The sequence below is a fragment of the Cyprinus carpio genome, chromosome A2 (genome assembly GCF_018340385.1).
Source record: "Cyprinus carpio isolate SPL01 chromosome A2, ASM1834038v1, whole genome shotgun sequence".
In the NCBI taxonomy this organism is placed as follows: domain Eukaryota; kingdom Metazoa; phylum Chordata; class Actinopteri; order Cypriniformes; family Cyprinidae; genus Cyprinus; species Cyprinus carpio.
In genome coordinates this window covers 1,830,020-1,846,590 of record NC_056573.1, presented here as the reverse complement: position 1 = coordinate 1,846,590, position 16,571 = coordinate 1,830,020, and the positions used below count along the sequence as shown (strand labels likewise).

The 16,571-nt window shown below is 38.0% G+C and overlaps 1 pseudogene; it reads right to left on the bottom strand.

Annotated features, from left to right (window-relative positions):
• Window positions 1-2,969: 2,969 nt before the first annotated feature.
• On the bottom strand, window positions 2,970-16,332 carry LOC122135304 (annotated as a pseudogene).
• Window positions 16,333-16,571: the final 239 nt, after the last annotated feature.

Genomic DNA, 16,571 nt, shown 5'->3' with positions numbered 1-16,571 from the left:
ACTTCCTAACCGAGGATCATCCATGCTTGGAGAATAATCAGAAGAAGCTGGATTTACAGAGGCTACTACAACTGGAGTCACAGAAGTTACAGGAACACTGATAGAGTTTTTAGAATTAGAACGAGAAATATACAACTTGAGCATGTTTATGTGACAAACACGAGTCTTTCTTTTCCACTCAGGGGTCTGTACTACATAATCAGTATCATTCAACTTTTTTTCAATCACATATGGTCCGGTGAACTTTGCCTGTAGTGCAATGCCAGGCAAAGGTAGCAACACAAGAACTTGATCGCCTACTTCATATGAGCGTTGAACAGTCTTTTTATCAAATGTTCCCTTTATACAGGTTTGGGAAGCTGACAAGGACTGTTGTGCTAACTTCCACACAGAATGCAAGCGCTCACGAAATGAACTTACATGGTCTAGGACACTCTTAGAAGAAAACCCTGGAACGGATGAAATGGATGAGCTACCAATTTAGCAAAACGGACGAGCCCCCAGTATCCATGTTACGCCCCGTCTAGGGGTAGAGCGTAACATGGAAACACGAGTGTGAACAATCAACTTTCTTTTGAATTTTTATTTGGGAGTCCACTTTCAGGAGCTGACGGTGCCAAAATAATAAACAAAATGTTCTAAATATTAAACCCTCTAAATTACCTAGCCAAAATAAAGAAACAAAAACGGTGAAAGCCGATTCGGTGATCCACAGTGCAAAGTTGATGTATTTCCTCAATGACCAGCACGGATCAGCTCCAGGCATGACGAAGCAGATGTCGTCCTCTTTTGGAAGGCCAAACAAAGTAGTTTCGCTTTCACAGTGAAACACACAGCGTCTTTATGACATGGCGGCGGCGGCAACAACAATACTACAGCGAGAATAAAAGGTACGCCTTCTTTCATTGCGTGAACATCTGGGCGGCGTAATGCAAATCTTCCCACATGGTGACATAGAGATATGGGGGCGTGTTTGAACGAGCTGTTTCAGGGGGGTGTGGACGAGTCTTAACTTTTCTAAAGAATATCTCTTTGGATTTGAGACTTTAGTCTTTGCAACTTAACAGATCTTCTTTATTCACCAAGAGCTTGTAACATTCCAATGAGAAAAATTTAAATTGCATCATATGACCCCTTTAAGACAGAGTGTCTTTTGTCTGTTGTTCTTCAAACATTACAGTAGACATGTTTTGGTTTACAAACTGTATTGTTTCATCAGTTAGTCATGTTAGCACTCGGCTAACATTTTCACCAAGTGTTCACAGTTTAGCAGCTAAATTTTAGCTGTGGGCACGATTTGCTTGCATAAGTGTTTCTGTATTTTATGTCATTATTATAAGAACGGATGGGAAAATGCTTTTCATATAGGAGCTGCACATTAAGCGCTGACACATGAATGGTTGTTGTTTACGATGTTTATTACCACGACAACCGTCCGAGTCCGTGGCGCCTGCAGGTGTACGCCTTTACGCACTGTGAGCTATGAGCGCTCAGACTGACCTCCGATTTGCCCCGCAAACATTTCAGCAGTTATCATAGGCCTGTGTGTGTCCCGTATTTCTGTTGACTGAACCTGGTCTGAGGTAATTCGCTGAGTTTAGGTTTATCATTGTGAAGCGCTCCTGTTCAAACCCAAGACAGCAGAAAGCGTTTGTTTTCTTTATTTTATAAAAGCACAACATTTTGTTGGTATTGTGAGTGCACACAAATAAAACTAGCCCCTTTAAAGTTTAGATTGAGGTATTATTCTTACCTTTATGAGCAAAAATGACTGCGTATTAAGATGTTTCCACTGTTTGAAAAAACTGCAGGTGATCGTGCCGGCGCCTCCATGTCCTACAGAGCGCGCTTCAGCTTCCACTCTCCACACAAACGTCTAGGTTAAACATTTAAACTAACATTGTGATATGCTTGAACTGTTTTATATCTATAGATTTTATTTTATGCAAGTCGTGATGATTTATGAAGGCTAAATTATTTAAACATATAGGCTATGATCAATTCACTGTCTGCAGTTGGCCATTAAAAAAACAAACAAAAAAAAATGTCTGATTTTAAAACACAAAAAAATGTTCCCCAAAAATTTTTCTAAATTAACTTGATAAAAAAACCCCGAAATGAAATATAATCACTTTTCCATTACATACAAAACTGAACTGTTTTAATAGCTGAAACAGTAGTATAAGCTTTTTGGGGGAAAATGGGAAAAAGATGGGCTAGGGCCTATATTTGAGGCCCCTGCAGGGCTCTAATTCACTTCATCCAACACTGTTTTGTTCTCATCTGTGAGCATGCTCTTGATATATGTATTTAAAGCCATTTAATATGTACATGAACGATGTAGATTTTGTGCAGCAGCAAGCATCAAAACAAAAAAGGAACCAGAAAATGTGTGAAAAATGTATAGGGGCCCATTCCTTTATTTTGCCTGGGGCCCCCAATTCACTAAATCCGCCCTTGGGTCATATGACGTTGCTAAAAAGAACATTATTTTGTGTATTTGGTGTAATGAAATGTGTTTATGCGGTTTAAGGTTAAAAAACACATTTTATTCTATACGACATGGAGGCGGCAACAACAATACTACAACGAGAATAAAAGATACGCTTTTTTTCTTTGTGTGAACATCTGAGCGGCGTTATGCAAATCTTCCCACATAGAGACGTAGAGATGTGGGGCGTGTTAGAACGAGCTGTTTCAGGGGGCGTGGACGAGTCTTAACTTTTATAAAGAATATCTCTTTGGATTTGAGACTTTAGTCTTTGCAACTTTACAGATCTTCTTTACTCACCAAGAGCTTGTAACACTCCAAAGAGAAAGGAACAATTGAAATCGCATCATATGACCCCTTTAAAAGACATTCAGTTCACAATTAAACTGTCACCTGAAAATTTTCAAAAAAATCAAGTTTGAGGCTTAAAAAAAAGAAGAAAAACATTATTGAAGGGTGTGAATACTTTCACAATCTCTGTATTGTATCATCAAATTTAAATGTGCAGAAAATGAGCACTGAAATTATGCAGGATGTGATTTGAACATCTTTAATTGGACAATAAATTAAACAAAGTGTTACATAACTTTATTTGTCCCGCCCTCACAGGCACACAAAATAGTTCAGTATTATAGCAGTTTTCATTCATCCTCAGACACAACGCTGATATTAAGTTAAGATGTATTTTTAATGTACACATCCTAGTGTTTATGCCTCCCGAACTTTATGAAAAAAACCTTTGTGCAAAAACGTACTGGGGTTAAATAAATAAAGCAGCTTGATTCATCATGCCCTGATTGTGTTTCATCTGCAGAAGTGTTGGGCTGGATGTGGACATTACAGACGGTCAGATCGAGTGTCTTCTGTGCTGAACTCTTCCTGATCGCTGGCAGACTCTGGATCCGTGTTATTCAGCAGCTCCACTAATAAAGCCACGAGCTCTCGGTCCTTACAGTCATCTGAGGAGGATCTGCGGGTCGGAGCGGTTGCAGACTGCGGTGGATCATGGCCTGCAGGGGGGAGGTGCGGCAGATCCCACAATAACTCCCAGACGTGATGAGGAGAAAACTCCCCATCGGATGAGTGAGTGACACCCCCCGGTAAACAGCACCTCCACACCATCTCCAACAACTGAGCAACAACAAACACAAAAACATTTCAGAGCAAACATGCACCGAGCAATCAGATGTTTCATTTTTATTATATTTAGGCAATGTCCAACTAGTCTATTTTAGTCAATTAAAATTTAGTCATAGTCATGCTGTATAATGGTTAAAGTGATAATCACAATTATTATGCTCAAAAATTATTATCGTGATTATTTGAGAAACTGCATGAAAATAACTGCACTTTAAGCAGAAATCGACTCGTACACATGCTGTATTTGACATCATCTGGTTTCCTGATTTATTATACAGTATTATCAGAAATATAAACACATTCTAGTCTCTACATCTAAAATAAAAGCAGTGATATTCCTAATATTAATTCCAAATTACCTGCATGTTTTTCTATTGAAATGAGGGAAAAAAGACTCTGTATTGTGAACTCAATCACAAACAACAGAGTCGAGATCAACTCCAATTTACATGTTTGTGGTTGCCAGGTTTGGAAGATAAAATAAACAGGGCACACAACGTGCCTTTTAAAGAGAGAAGCGCTGAGTGAGTGGGGGGTTTAAATGGATGATATCTGGCAACCGCAAGCATACACTTGTGGAGGTCCATTTTTTACCTCCTTTACAGAAACTTTAGATGTAGAAAGTTATTTTTTAAAGTACATTTTAGTATCTTTTTTCTTCAACGATATTGAATGTTGGATATAGTCACACTTAGTGTTTAATGATTTCAATGTTGTCTGTGTCTCATCTCAGTTATTGATTTGTCAACAAATATTTTTCTCTACAGTTTTCCTGCACTAAATGAGCACTAGTGCTGAGATTAGGGGCTTGACCTCTCTCGCTGAGGTCACAGTCTGTGAGGAGCAGCAGCGCCAGCGGATGAACCACAGAAGAGTCTCTGATGAACACCTGACCGTTTGATTTGACCGCCGAGAAGAAGGTGAGCCAGCGACTCGACAGATCCGGATTTCCTCTGAAAGACACCAACACAAGTGTTAAGGATTTTATTTCAGTTAATGTTTATTTCACATAACAAAAGTTTTTTTGGTTTTGTTGTGCATCATTTCAGTCACTCCATATCCAGTAATAGTTGTGTGTTTACCGGTTAACAGAGGAGCGGTGCAGAAGCACAGGGCCGCTTTCTGTACGATACGACAGATTCTCCGGACGAAATCTTCCACTTTTGGTCACTGTGCCTCTTTTCACCTGGTGAAGTTCAGAAACTTTGTAAATAGATGTGCATCTTTACAGAAATCGTGTTTGGTCCAGAAACAGTTTTTATTTCTGTGCTGTGGCCAATACAGGCTTGTGCACAAGAAATCATGCACCAAAACAACTGACTGTAGTGCATTTTTAATTTATGCAATGCTTTTCAAATCTGCCTGAAACTTTAAACAAGAAATGATATGATCTGCTTACAAAATAACTGATATGTCACAGCACCTGTATGAGGTGAGGGTAGAGTCCGGCGATCAGCACAGCTTTGACCAGCTGCTCCTGATGACTGTGTAGATTCAGACGAGACGACAGACGCAGACCTTCAGCAGAAACCCTCCAGAAGTCCAGCTTCACACAGATTCTCACTGAACTGCTGCATCAGGCCTGTTTGAGACCAGAGCAAGCAATCACGTGAAGAACGTGAATTTACATCACACCTATTCATTCAGCAGAGGCTTTTTATTCAAAGTGACTGAGGGATACAACAAAACCATTCATCCGAAGGACGCCACATCAGTACAAACCAGTCTCATATCTTCATATCTGTCGCAGGATGATTTTGTGCACATGCAGCAGAACACAATACATTCACAGAACAGCAGCAAAGCTTCAGATGAATCTAATGTGACGTTCAGACGCAGAACCTGAACATTTACATACACAAATACAGTATCATGTACTGTGTTTCATATTTCAGATCCAAAGAATTGTTATTAGATATTCTTCAGCTACAATCATTTTGTATCTGATCAGCAACTTCTCACTGATGAGTGAATGTGAACCAGTTTCAATGTTTTAAATGTTACCTTGTTATTACTGCATTTAAACTTTTTTTATTAATTTAAAAATTCTTTGAAATTTCAAATTACACATAAACCAGATTTAAAAAACTATGATTTTTTTTCCAATATTGATGAGAATTTTTTTTTAATACATCACTGAATGAAATTTATAAGAACGTATAATCTGAGAATTTCCAAGTGTAAAGAATGGAATTTAATTTAATTTCTTTGAGTATCATTTTATGACTCATGATTGCTCAAAACAACAAATATTAAAGTTTTCAGACTAAATAAATTCATTCTACTTGCATAAACTTTCACTTTCAGATTTTCATGCTGGTTCATTAGTTGGTATGTAAAGTAAAAAATAGCGTTTGCATTATTGACATTATTATTAACTGTTTTCTTAATTAATACTGTTCAGTTTCTTTGACACAATCTTTTTTGTATAAAGTGCTATATAAATAGGTATATAAAAAGGTTTTATATAAAAAAGGTGACTTGACTTGGTGACGTATTTATGTAAAATTCAGTACAAAAGTGTGTGTGAGAAAAAGTATTTCTGACACCTCATACATACCTGTGTCAAAATGACCCAAACTTTTTTTTTTTAATGGTTCAATCTCTAATAAATAATTGTACTAAAAAAAAAAAAAAAAAAAAAAAAAAAAAAAAATAATAATAATAATAATAATAATAATAATAATAATAATATGTATTTTAGGGATCTTAGCCTAGGCAAGTTTAATTTCCTTACTTTGTATTTTTATTTTTTATGCATCTCTTCCAGGTCAAAACAGACCTGAATGCATTATGAGGACAATGCATAGTCATAATCACAAAGATTTACACAGACTCAGCATGGACATGTACGATCACAATAACATGAGATGGCTGGAGTAATTCTATTATTTAGATTTTAATTCTGTTTAATTAGATGGCCATGTAGTTTTAGCATCATGCTTTAAGTGTGTGCAGGTCTCACCGTGTATGAAGCGCAGGCTGGCTCCAGACAGAGTGTATGTGTCCAGAAACTCCTGCTTGCTCTCTTTGCCCTGCTGCACTCTCTCCAGCTCTGAACGACTCGACTGAAGACCAGGTGATCGCTGCAGCTGGAGCCGCTCAGAGCCGCCTTGGCCTGCACAGAGACCACAGGAGGATTAAAACACGCACAGAAACCATCAACCTATGCTCTCCGAACGGCTCTCTGACCTTGGAGACGAGCGCCCGGTTCTGCATGCTGTTATAGAAGGGGTCTCGCGTCAAGCAGGCCGCCACAGACAAGACGGGAAGAACACAGGAGAACAGAGCCGAGAGAACCAGAACCTTCCCCAGACGCGGGTCACACGACACGCAGGCCACGCGCGCTCGCCCAGCGGCGTCAGGTTCATCAGCAGCGTCCAGCACACGAGGGGACGACCCACAGAGACGCGGAGGGACCCACACACCGAGAGGGAAAGCCGTGGTACTTTAAGAACACACGTGTGCTGCGGACCAAACCTGCTCCGATCAAACAGAGACCTTTTCCCCCTGCTTCATGTCGCTCTAATTGAAAGGGATGGTGCATTTCAATACTGACCTACTATCAGAAATGAGATGTTTCCTGCTGGCAGCTATTGGAAACAAGATAACGTTTAAGACAGAGACATGTTAAGAGAGACTACCATCTAAAAAAAAAAAAAAAAAAAAAAAAAAAAAAAAAAAAAAAAAAAATTAAATGACAAAAATAACCTTTAAAATGAAAGTGGAAAAAGTGAAAAATTAAAATGCATAAAAAAAAAATTAAAATTAAAATGAACAAAGAAAAAAAAAATCCTAGTGTAATTATTAAAAAAATATAACAGTAGTATATGTGTGACTAAAATAAATAACTTTAAAAAACTTTAAAAAATAAATAAATAAGAGAAATGTGTCCTTGGCAGACCCACATAAAAAAAAAAATAAAAAAAAAAAAAAGTACAAAAATAAAACTAATCTAAGACTTTAAAAATTGAGTGATTGAAAGACAAAAAACACAACCACAAAAATACTAAAAACTTTCAAATTAAAATGAATACAGAAAAAAAAAATAAAAAAAAATACAAAAACCCCAAGTAAAATATGACAGAAACCTACGATAGTATATCAGTGACACTAAAATAACACTAGAAAAATGTTAACTAAATGTTAACACAGCAAAATGACTAAAACGTTCAAATTAAAATGAATACAGGAGCTGTGTGTGTTAGTTAAGGCACAGGACAGAAGGAAGCCTGTATCATTTCAAACTGAATATATGCATTAAAAATTTAACTAATACATAAATACTACTTTATAAAAAGAGAAAAACACTTACCAATGTCCATCAGGTTCTTCACAGCGACTCTGACTGCTGCAGTATCCGGGGAATCAAGCACTCGTGACAGGAAGTCCACAGCCTGCAGAGGAACAACAACAGCAACAACAACATGTTCAAATAATAACATGAATACAATCATAAACTGATCTGAACACAGAGAACTGACCAAAGTGAGCCTCATTTCTGAATTTAAAGCAAGCAGCTCGAAGCAGGAGACTCTGGGCGCTCACTTTGCTGCGGGGACAGTGGATCTTGGCCTGAATGATGACGCTCTCCAGAGGGGTGCGCAGGATCTCCGGGACCGGAAACACAGCCATGCTCTCCAGCTGTCCTCCGGGGAAGAGGTGGTAGGAATGCCCAGGCTGACAGCGGCCCGCTCTTCCTCTTCTCTGAGTGACGTTAGCTTGTGAGATCCAGACCGTGTTTCAGACCAGAGACCTGAGAACACACACGCTCGTAACTTAACATAACATTCAGAATCTGCTTGCTATTTCTGCATCCCCAGGCCAGACTAAAAGGGTTTATTTATAAATTAGTCTTAGTATAGTTCTTAACTATAACCATACTGTATGTGATCAGCAACTTCTTACTGATGAGTGAATGTGAAATTATATCAAAGTTTTAAATGTTACCATGTTATTACTGCATTTACCCCTCTTTTATTAATAAAAAAAAAAACTGAGAAATTCTTTGAAATTTCAAATTATATGAAACACACACAAAAAAAAAAATATACACACAAGAAAACTATAAATTAAAAATAAATATATATATATATATATATATATTATATATATATATATATATATATATATATATATATATATATATACACACATACACACACACATTTCCAATATTGATGAGAACTTTGTTTTTGATATATCATTGTATTAAATATATAAGAACATATAATATGACCGAGTGGAATGAATGGAATTTGATTAAATTAATTAAATTAAGTTATAACTCATGATTGCTCCAAAACAGTCCAAATTTATGAAACTTACATATTTATTTGGAACAAAACATCAGAATATCAAATATTAGTTTAAAAAGTTTTCAAACAAAATAAATTAATTCTACCTTCAGATGAAAAAGTGATCAGTTTCTCTCTTTTGCAGTGGTTTGTCAATAGACGTACATATTCATGTTCATCAACAAAACTCAGTCCAAAAGTGTGTGAGATATAGAGAAACACTAAATATATTTTGCAAAGGTTTTTTGACACTAATATAACTCCATATACTATTTAAGAAACAGTATTTTTGACACTAATATAACTCCATACAAACCAGAGACAAAATGACCCGAACACAGAATTATTACTTTTTAAAATATTTATGAATTTTTTAATATTTATTAAAATAAAAAAAATATATTATATACATACATATATATATATATATATATATACATATATACACACACAAAGTACAGGTCAAAAGTTTGGAAACATTCCTCCCTATTCTATTTTTAAATGTTTTTGAAAGAAGTTTCTTCTGCTCATCAAGCCTGCATTTATTTGATCAAAAAAATACAGAAAAAAACAGTAATATTGTGATCTATATATATTACAATTTAAAAATACATTTGTTTGAATATTAGTAGTCAACTTTAAATTATCATTTATTTCTGTGATGCAAAGCTGAATTTGTTAGGATCCAGCTTATCACATGATCCTTTTAGAACTCATTCTACATATGATGATTCATTATCATGTTGGAAACAGTGGTTCTGCTCCGCTGGACCAATTTTTTCAGAAACATGTGGATTACTTGTTTAGGGATATCTTTGATGAATGAAGAAAGAAAAAAAAAAAAAAAGAAAAAAAGAAGCTATTGTGGGTTAAAATACTAAATATTTGCAAAAAAAGGGAATTAATATAGAACAACTACAGGTTGGTCAGTAATTTTTTTTTCTTTCTCTTCTAAAACAATAAAATCAATACTTTTATTCAGCAAGGATTGTGTTGATAAAAATTGATAAAAAGTGAGGTAGTAAAGAAAAATATATTATTAGAATATTATATTATCTAGATTTTTTGTTTTATTTTTTGAATATAAATGGCGCAGAATTCTTTTTAACCTTTTGACTCATCAAATATAATAGACAAGCAGAACTGTTTTCCAAACACTTCAATAATAACATTAATCAAATCAGAATATTTAGAATGATTTCTAAATGACTCTGTGATAGATCGGGTGGTTACAGTGACACTAGAAGGCTGGAGTAATGATGCTGAAAAGTCAGCTTTGCATCACAGGGAATAAATTATTTTTTTAAAAAGTATATATTCAAATAGAAAAACTATTACTTCTTAAGTGTTGTAATAAATATTTCACAATATTACTGTTTTTTCTGTATTTTGATGATCGAGAGTATAAAGTGCACAACATGCAGGCTTGATGAGCAGAAGAGACTTCTTTCAAAAACATTAAAAAATATTAATGTTTCCAAACTTTTGACCTGTACTCTGTGTGTGTGTGTGTGTATATATATATATATATATTTTTTTTTTTTTTTAAATAAAAAATAATGTATATTGATGGTCTTAAAGTTTCATCTGCTAAGTTTCATTCTCTTACTAAACTCCAACTATCAATTGCATTTTTTCTAGAGTTTTTTAAAGTTCTCTCGTCTGGCTGAAAACAGAGCGCATGTGTTTTCTGAGTGGTTAAGGCGGGTGGGAGCACGGACCTTGGTTCTGGGGGTCATAGTTCTGCTCTTTCTGACAGCCAGTGTCCAGCACTCGTGAAGTCGCGATGTGTCGTCTATAGTGACTGGAGGTCTCTCTGCGATGATTTGTGGTCAGGACGATCTTCCTCTGTCCGTCTGGGGGACGCTGGAACACGTCGCACTGCTGGTCCGATACTGCCATACTGGAGTGCACTAGAGAGGACAGAACACATGTCAAACCATCTACAGTCAAGCAGATTAAAACACAGCATCAAGTGTCCCAGGAACCCGCTGCCGCTGTACTTACACGGTAAAATCAACTGTGAGCCGGATCTGAAAGCTGCTTTTTCTTCCAGCTTCTGTTGCAAGCTTAGTATATCTTAAGCATCCTGGGGTAGGAAAACACACCAACACAAAAGCGCCTGCGCAGCGGAGCAAACAAACACCGTTCAGTCAGTACACGAGAGGGAAGAAGAGGCCTGGTGTGACTCAGAGAGAAATCAGCACAGATCAAGCACCAGCTCTAAACTAATATGGTGTCTGGATTTGATGTGAGGAGACAAACAGGGATGATGCAGTTTTTTCACTGGAGGAAGTGTGATTCTATGGATTAGGCACTCTATGTATTTGAGTTAGAAAGAAACGTCTTAATGCTGGATGTGTTTCAATCTTTTGTCTTCTCCAGATGTTCCACATGATGCTGGACTGGGATGCTGTGGGATTACTTGTGGATTATTTGTGGATGTTTTTATCAGCTGTTTGACTCTCATTCTGACGGCACCCATTAGGATCTGTAAATGTTATTTAGATGGGAATGATGACTCCAATATACTTGGTGACACAAAACAAAATATAAAACTACATTATTAAAATCACAACTCCTAACCAGCAGATGGCAGCAGAGGGAGCACTTACGACCTTAGTCAGTCATTCATTTTTTGTTTTTGGTTTTTTTATTTTGAACTTAAAATTCAGTATCATAAGAATATCCAACTTTACACAAGAAATCAAATTTCGTCAAAGTTTTGGCCTTTTTTGGTTTATGAAAGTCAAAGTGCTTTTAAAATAAAAACCACAATAATCCGACATCAGTCAGTTCAGTAGCAATATTAACAGAAGTATAATGGTATATTTAATAAGAGTAAATTTTAATAAGATCCCACTGGTGAGCAAGAGAATGCCTACATTTTAACACAGATGCATCACATCAGTCTAAAAGCATCTTCACCTGGCTCTCCGTTGCTGTGAATGTGGTGCGTCACATCAGCCACTAGATCCAGACAGGAGCGACTTTCCCTTTCCTCCTTGAGACAAAGAACGGAGGAGAACCGGTTTGTGATTTGCAGACGATCAAACATCCTTACACGCGTGAAGCAAGCGTCGAGGCTCACCACATTGTCGGTCTCTCCTCGGCGGTGTCCGGTCGACCCCATCTCCGCCAGCACCAAAACACTCCTCACAGGAACCGGCCTGCACCGGATGCATGAATCCCGGCACACGCACCACCGGGCATCCGCCGAAATTACCCTGCGAAGAGCGCCGCTGCGTGGTCGCGGTGGCACTCATGAGCACCACGCGCAAGGTCTGGATTGTCCTTGATGCTGGGAGAGCAGCAGCGCCAGCAAGCAGGGTCCGTGTTCACGTCGCTCTCTCTGTTGCACCTCGTCCACGATCGACACGTGACTGATTCCCTGCAGACCGGGTTGGATCTGAAGTTTTGCGCAGTCAGGACTCCGACGACTTGTGAGGAAGAGCAGAGCGCCACCCTCTGCGCTCCGGCGGACGTGACTCCAGACGCACCTGAGACAGACACAGACCGCGCTCACACTCCAGAAAACTGCCCCCTTCAGGGACTAAACCTTGCTCTGAGGCAGGGCTATTATACTGAACTAAAACCATTAAAAACTTTTGTTGCTTGAAACACTGTAAATGTTTTTTTTATTATTAATTTAGGTTAGAAATACTAAAATATGTACTGAAATGCACTGGAACTGAAATAAATAAAAAATGACATTAAAAACTGACGAAAACCACAACAATGTAGGCTACTTACAACTTTAAAACCTAACGCATTGAACAACAACAAAAATACAAAACTAATTCGAAATTATTAACTAACTATAATAGAATCTGGAACTACCACTCAACAACACACTTTTTAGAACAATGCAAGTTTTTAGAGCTTTCAAGTAAGCAAAGAATGAGTATAAAGATTGCACCACTGCAACTAACCTTGAACAGTGCTTTATTTTTCAGGTACCGTCGGTGTATTGCGCAGCAGCATTGCAAGAACAACTGGAACGAACTGTACCCATGGCTCAAAGACGTTACGATGTTGCGCTCAAAAGCAAATGGCGCAACAAGTGATTTTGGTTGTCACCATAGAAAGCACATTAAATGTACAGTAAAAAATTGTCTACTTTTAGAGGTTTAAATAACGTTTTGGAGCAATAAAATGTCAGAATTGGTTGAAATAATGTTGCCATTGTCATTTCAGTGTAACACGATATTAATGCAAAACATTCAAACAACATATTAAAATATCTGACAAAGAATAATGCGACGCCAGCTCTACTAAATTTGATTGCTTGTTTAAATTAGTACAAAATATTCCTTACTGCCGACAAATGGGCCAACCCACCTAGTGATAGTGGCAAATGTGAAAATGTTAAAATTACAAGCTTATTAGTACCTTTGGGGTGAAAGTAACTTAGTCTCGCTTAATGTCCGTTCATCAACCTAGATTTTTGTTGTAAATATGCCTGACCGTATTGTTACACTTAAGGACATCTTTACTGGGTGTTTTCTGTAAATCTCGGGAAAAACCTGGATGACTATTTATTTTGTTTGCTCCAGAAAAACAAAAACAAAATTGCAATTAAATAAAACACAGAAAACACTTTTGCCTTTTTTTTGGGGCGGGGGGGGCTACACAACAGGTTTAAAGCGTATTACACACTTTTTTTATGCACTAAACACATTCACTTGACTGCAATCGAGTATACATGTGATTCTTATATAGCAGCAACTGGTTGAAAAGTTCTGCAGGATGTGTTTCCTCTGTGCACTACGATATTTCTCCAAATATAGCAGATCGTGGGAGACATTTGAAATCGTTCCAACAATCACGAAAATCGTTAATATGACACATCGCTAATTATAGTTTTTCTAACTTTTTTGTTTAGCATTAGTAGTTAATTGTTTGAGTAATAAAGTTCAGTAATTTTGTGTTTTGGTGATTTTTTGTCTATATAGTGTTTGTTTGCTAGTTTTATAGTACTCCTTTATTCAAAGTAAACAATTTGTTTTTGTGTTTTTTTAGTTACTATAACAATATCTGAACGAGCCTTTCACACTCACACAAAGAAATGTTGGGACCTTGGTTTATTTGTGAAACTCTTAGAGGACCAAACACTGCTTTCAAAAAACATCTTCAAAAAAAGTGTTTGATGTTCTTAAAAATCTTAAAATGCAGAAGAGACTGCAGATCTTTTTCGTTATATATGTTCGTACACCTGCGCATGAAACAGATACCTGCAAAAAGCATAACGGTGTACCGGACGAATTCGGTTAGGTTATCTCCACTCAGTAGCTGATGGGGATATTGAAGAGTGTGGAGTAGGCCTTAAGAAAACTGGGGGCGGAACTGAAATGAGGGCGGGATTTATGTGGACTAAGGCATTGGATCTACGTCATGCAAAAATTAACTAATGAAACCACATGCTGTGCATCATATAACAAAAATCAAAAACATGCATTTAAAAAAAAAAAAAAAAAAAAAAAAAAAAAAAAGAGATATTTCACGCGACTCATATTTTGAAAAGTGTAGTATGTTGACTTGCTGGTATCCCACGCAGTGTGAGGAGGGCGGGTGCCATTCCTGCTCTACACGGATGTGCCACAGACACGGCGCTGATCCGGCGGGCTGCCGTGACAGGATGTTCGCATCCGGCCCCTCTCTCCTAACGTTGCCCATCCAGCAGGAAGCGCGGGCTCCCGTGTGATCTTCCCGCATCCTGTCTCTCTGCGATACAACACCTGCGAGGACCTCACCGCTCAGCCCGCTGTCCTTTATAGGAGTCCCCGGGCTAAAGCTCACCCCTGCCAGCCCGCCCATCACAGGTGAGAGGTGGTAGCTGAGAGACTCGCTTCGGAGCGTAAAGCCCACGGTACGGCTTCCCCCCCCCCCCCCCCCGGTGACGCTATCTGGATGAAGTCATCATCATCATCATCATCAGTGCTGAAGGACGACTCGCGCTGAACGGACCGCTGCTCCTCTTCATCCCACAGCTTCTGAACCTCAGCCTCCACTGGATACTAAAATATAACATATAAAAGTGTCACACTCTTTTCAACAATTCAATCAATATAAAACTGTATTTAGTTGTGATTTCTGTTAGGGATGTGTGATATTTATCATCTATGATAATATCATAATTGTCATTTTAACAATGTGTAAGCTGGCATTATCAAGTATATGCAAAAGAACCCGAATGCAGTTAAAATGCCCATTTCATTCATGTTATGAAACACAAGCAAGAGTGTGTTTTCCTGATTATTTGCGCTTGAGCTCGACTGCAAATGAGACTTTGATCTTATGTAACAGTTTAACAAACAATTTGTTAATTATTACGTGAGTTGCATGCATTTTAGACACATTGTAATCATTTTTTTCTGTTTAGCAAACAAAGATAGTTCCAAATAAAGCCAGATCAGAACATTGTGCGCTGTTTGTTGCTGAACGAATCAGTTTTGAATGAATCATTTGAGTCAATGATTCAAATACCATTCATACACACACTCGCTTGCTTCGTTTCTAAACGAATCAGTCACTTGAACAAATCGTTTGAATGAAGGATTGTCATTTAATTATCCATGACATGCCTAAACCAGCACAAAAACACTATCTCAGCTAAATATTGTTTAATTATCGTTATCCATTTGACTAGACAGTTTTCATTTTCTCATTATTTATTTTACAATATCCAAATAAAAAAATCATGTGTCCATCTGTATTCTAACACATAATTCTGAAATGTCCTGTGTGTACGTCTGATTGTCCGGTGTGTGTTTCACCTGTGTGAGGTACTCCTGGATCCTGCGCTCGAGATCTTGGGTATGTGGATGCGGCAGGGCCGTCTGTGTCTCTCTCCAGCTTCACGCACCTGCTGCTGATGGTACCTGGCGTGAGTCAGAGGATGGTTCTGCTCATCCAGAAGATTCAGCTCCTGTGGACCCACCCAAGCAGTCAGTGCTGGGCTGGATGAATGAAAGACTGACAAGCACAGTACTTCCCACTGAGACAGAGAGTAAGGGCTATTCACAGCTAGAGAATTAGATTTTTATTGCATGAAGTTTCTTCTCAAATTGTGGTTTGCAGAGAAAGTGAAAATAGGTTTTCACAAAGTGTGGTGATGGTGCATTCATTTACATCCCAGCAATAAATCATTCTCAAATTCAGTTAAGTTTGTTGGTGCACGTAACTTATTTTTGATAAGATGCACAGATTACAGTCGTGTTTCCTGCAGCAACGCACACGCAAAATAAAAACACACACGACCCGTGTTGTCTGATTCAAGATCAAATGACTGTATGTGCATGTTTTCAACCCAACCTTAAACCGGAGGACCATGCCAGTGCTGCTTGCATTCGACTCTGCTTCAGTCTGCCAGTCCCTATGATCATGCCCATGAGCGTCTCTCATCCGCGCAACTGCGCAGACGGGTCAACTCACACGCCTTTACCTGTCCAATCGGAAGTTCGCTTGTACTGAAGCGTAGCTCCTACACCGGAGTAACAGAGAAACAGGAATCAGGGTCTATCTGTCAGAATGTGGCGCTGGACTCAGTAATGGTTTATAACTTACTCGCGACTCTATTGGATGATGATGCCACCTGGAATGACGTGGCAAAAGGAAACTGCCTTTTAGCTTTGGAAATATGA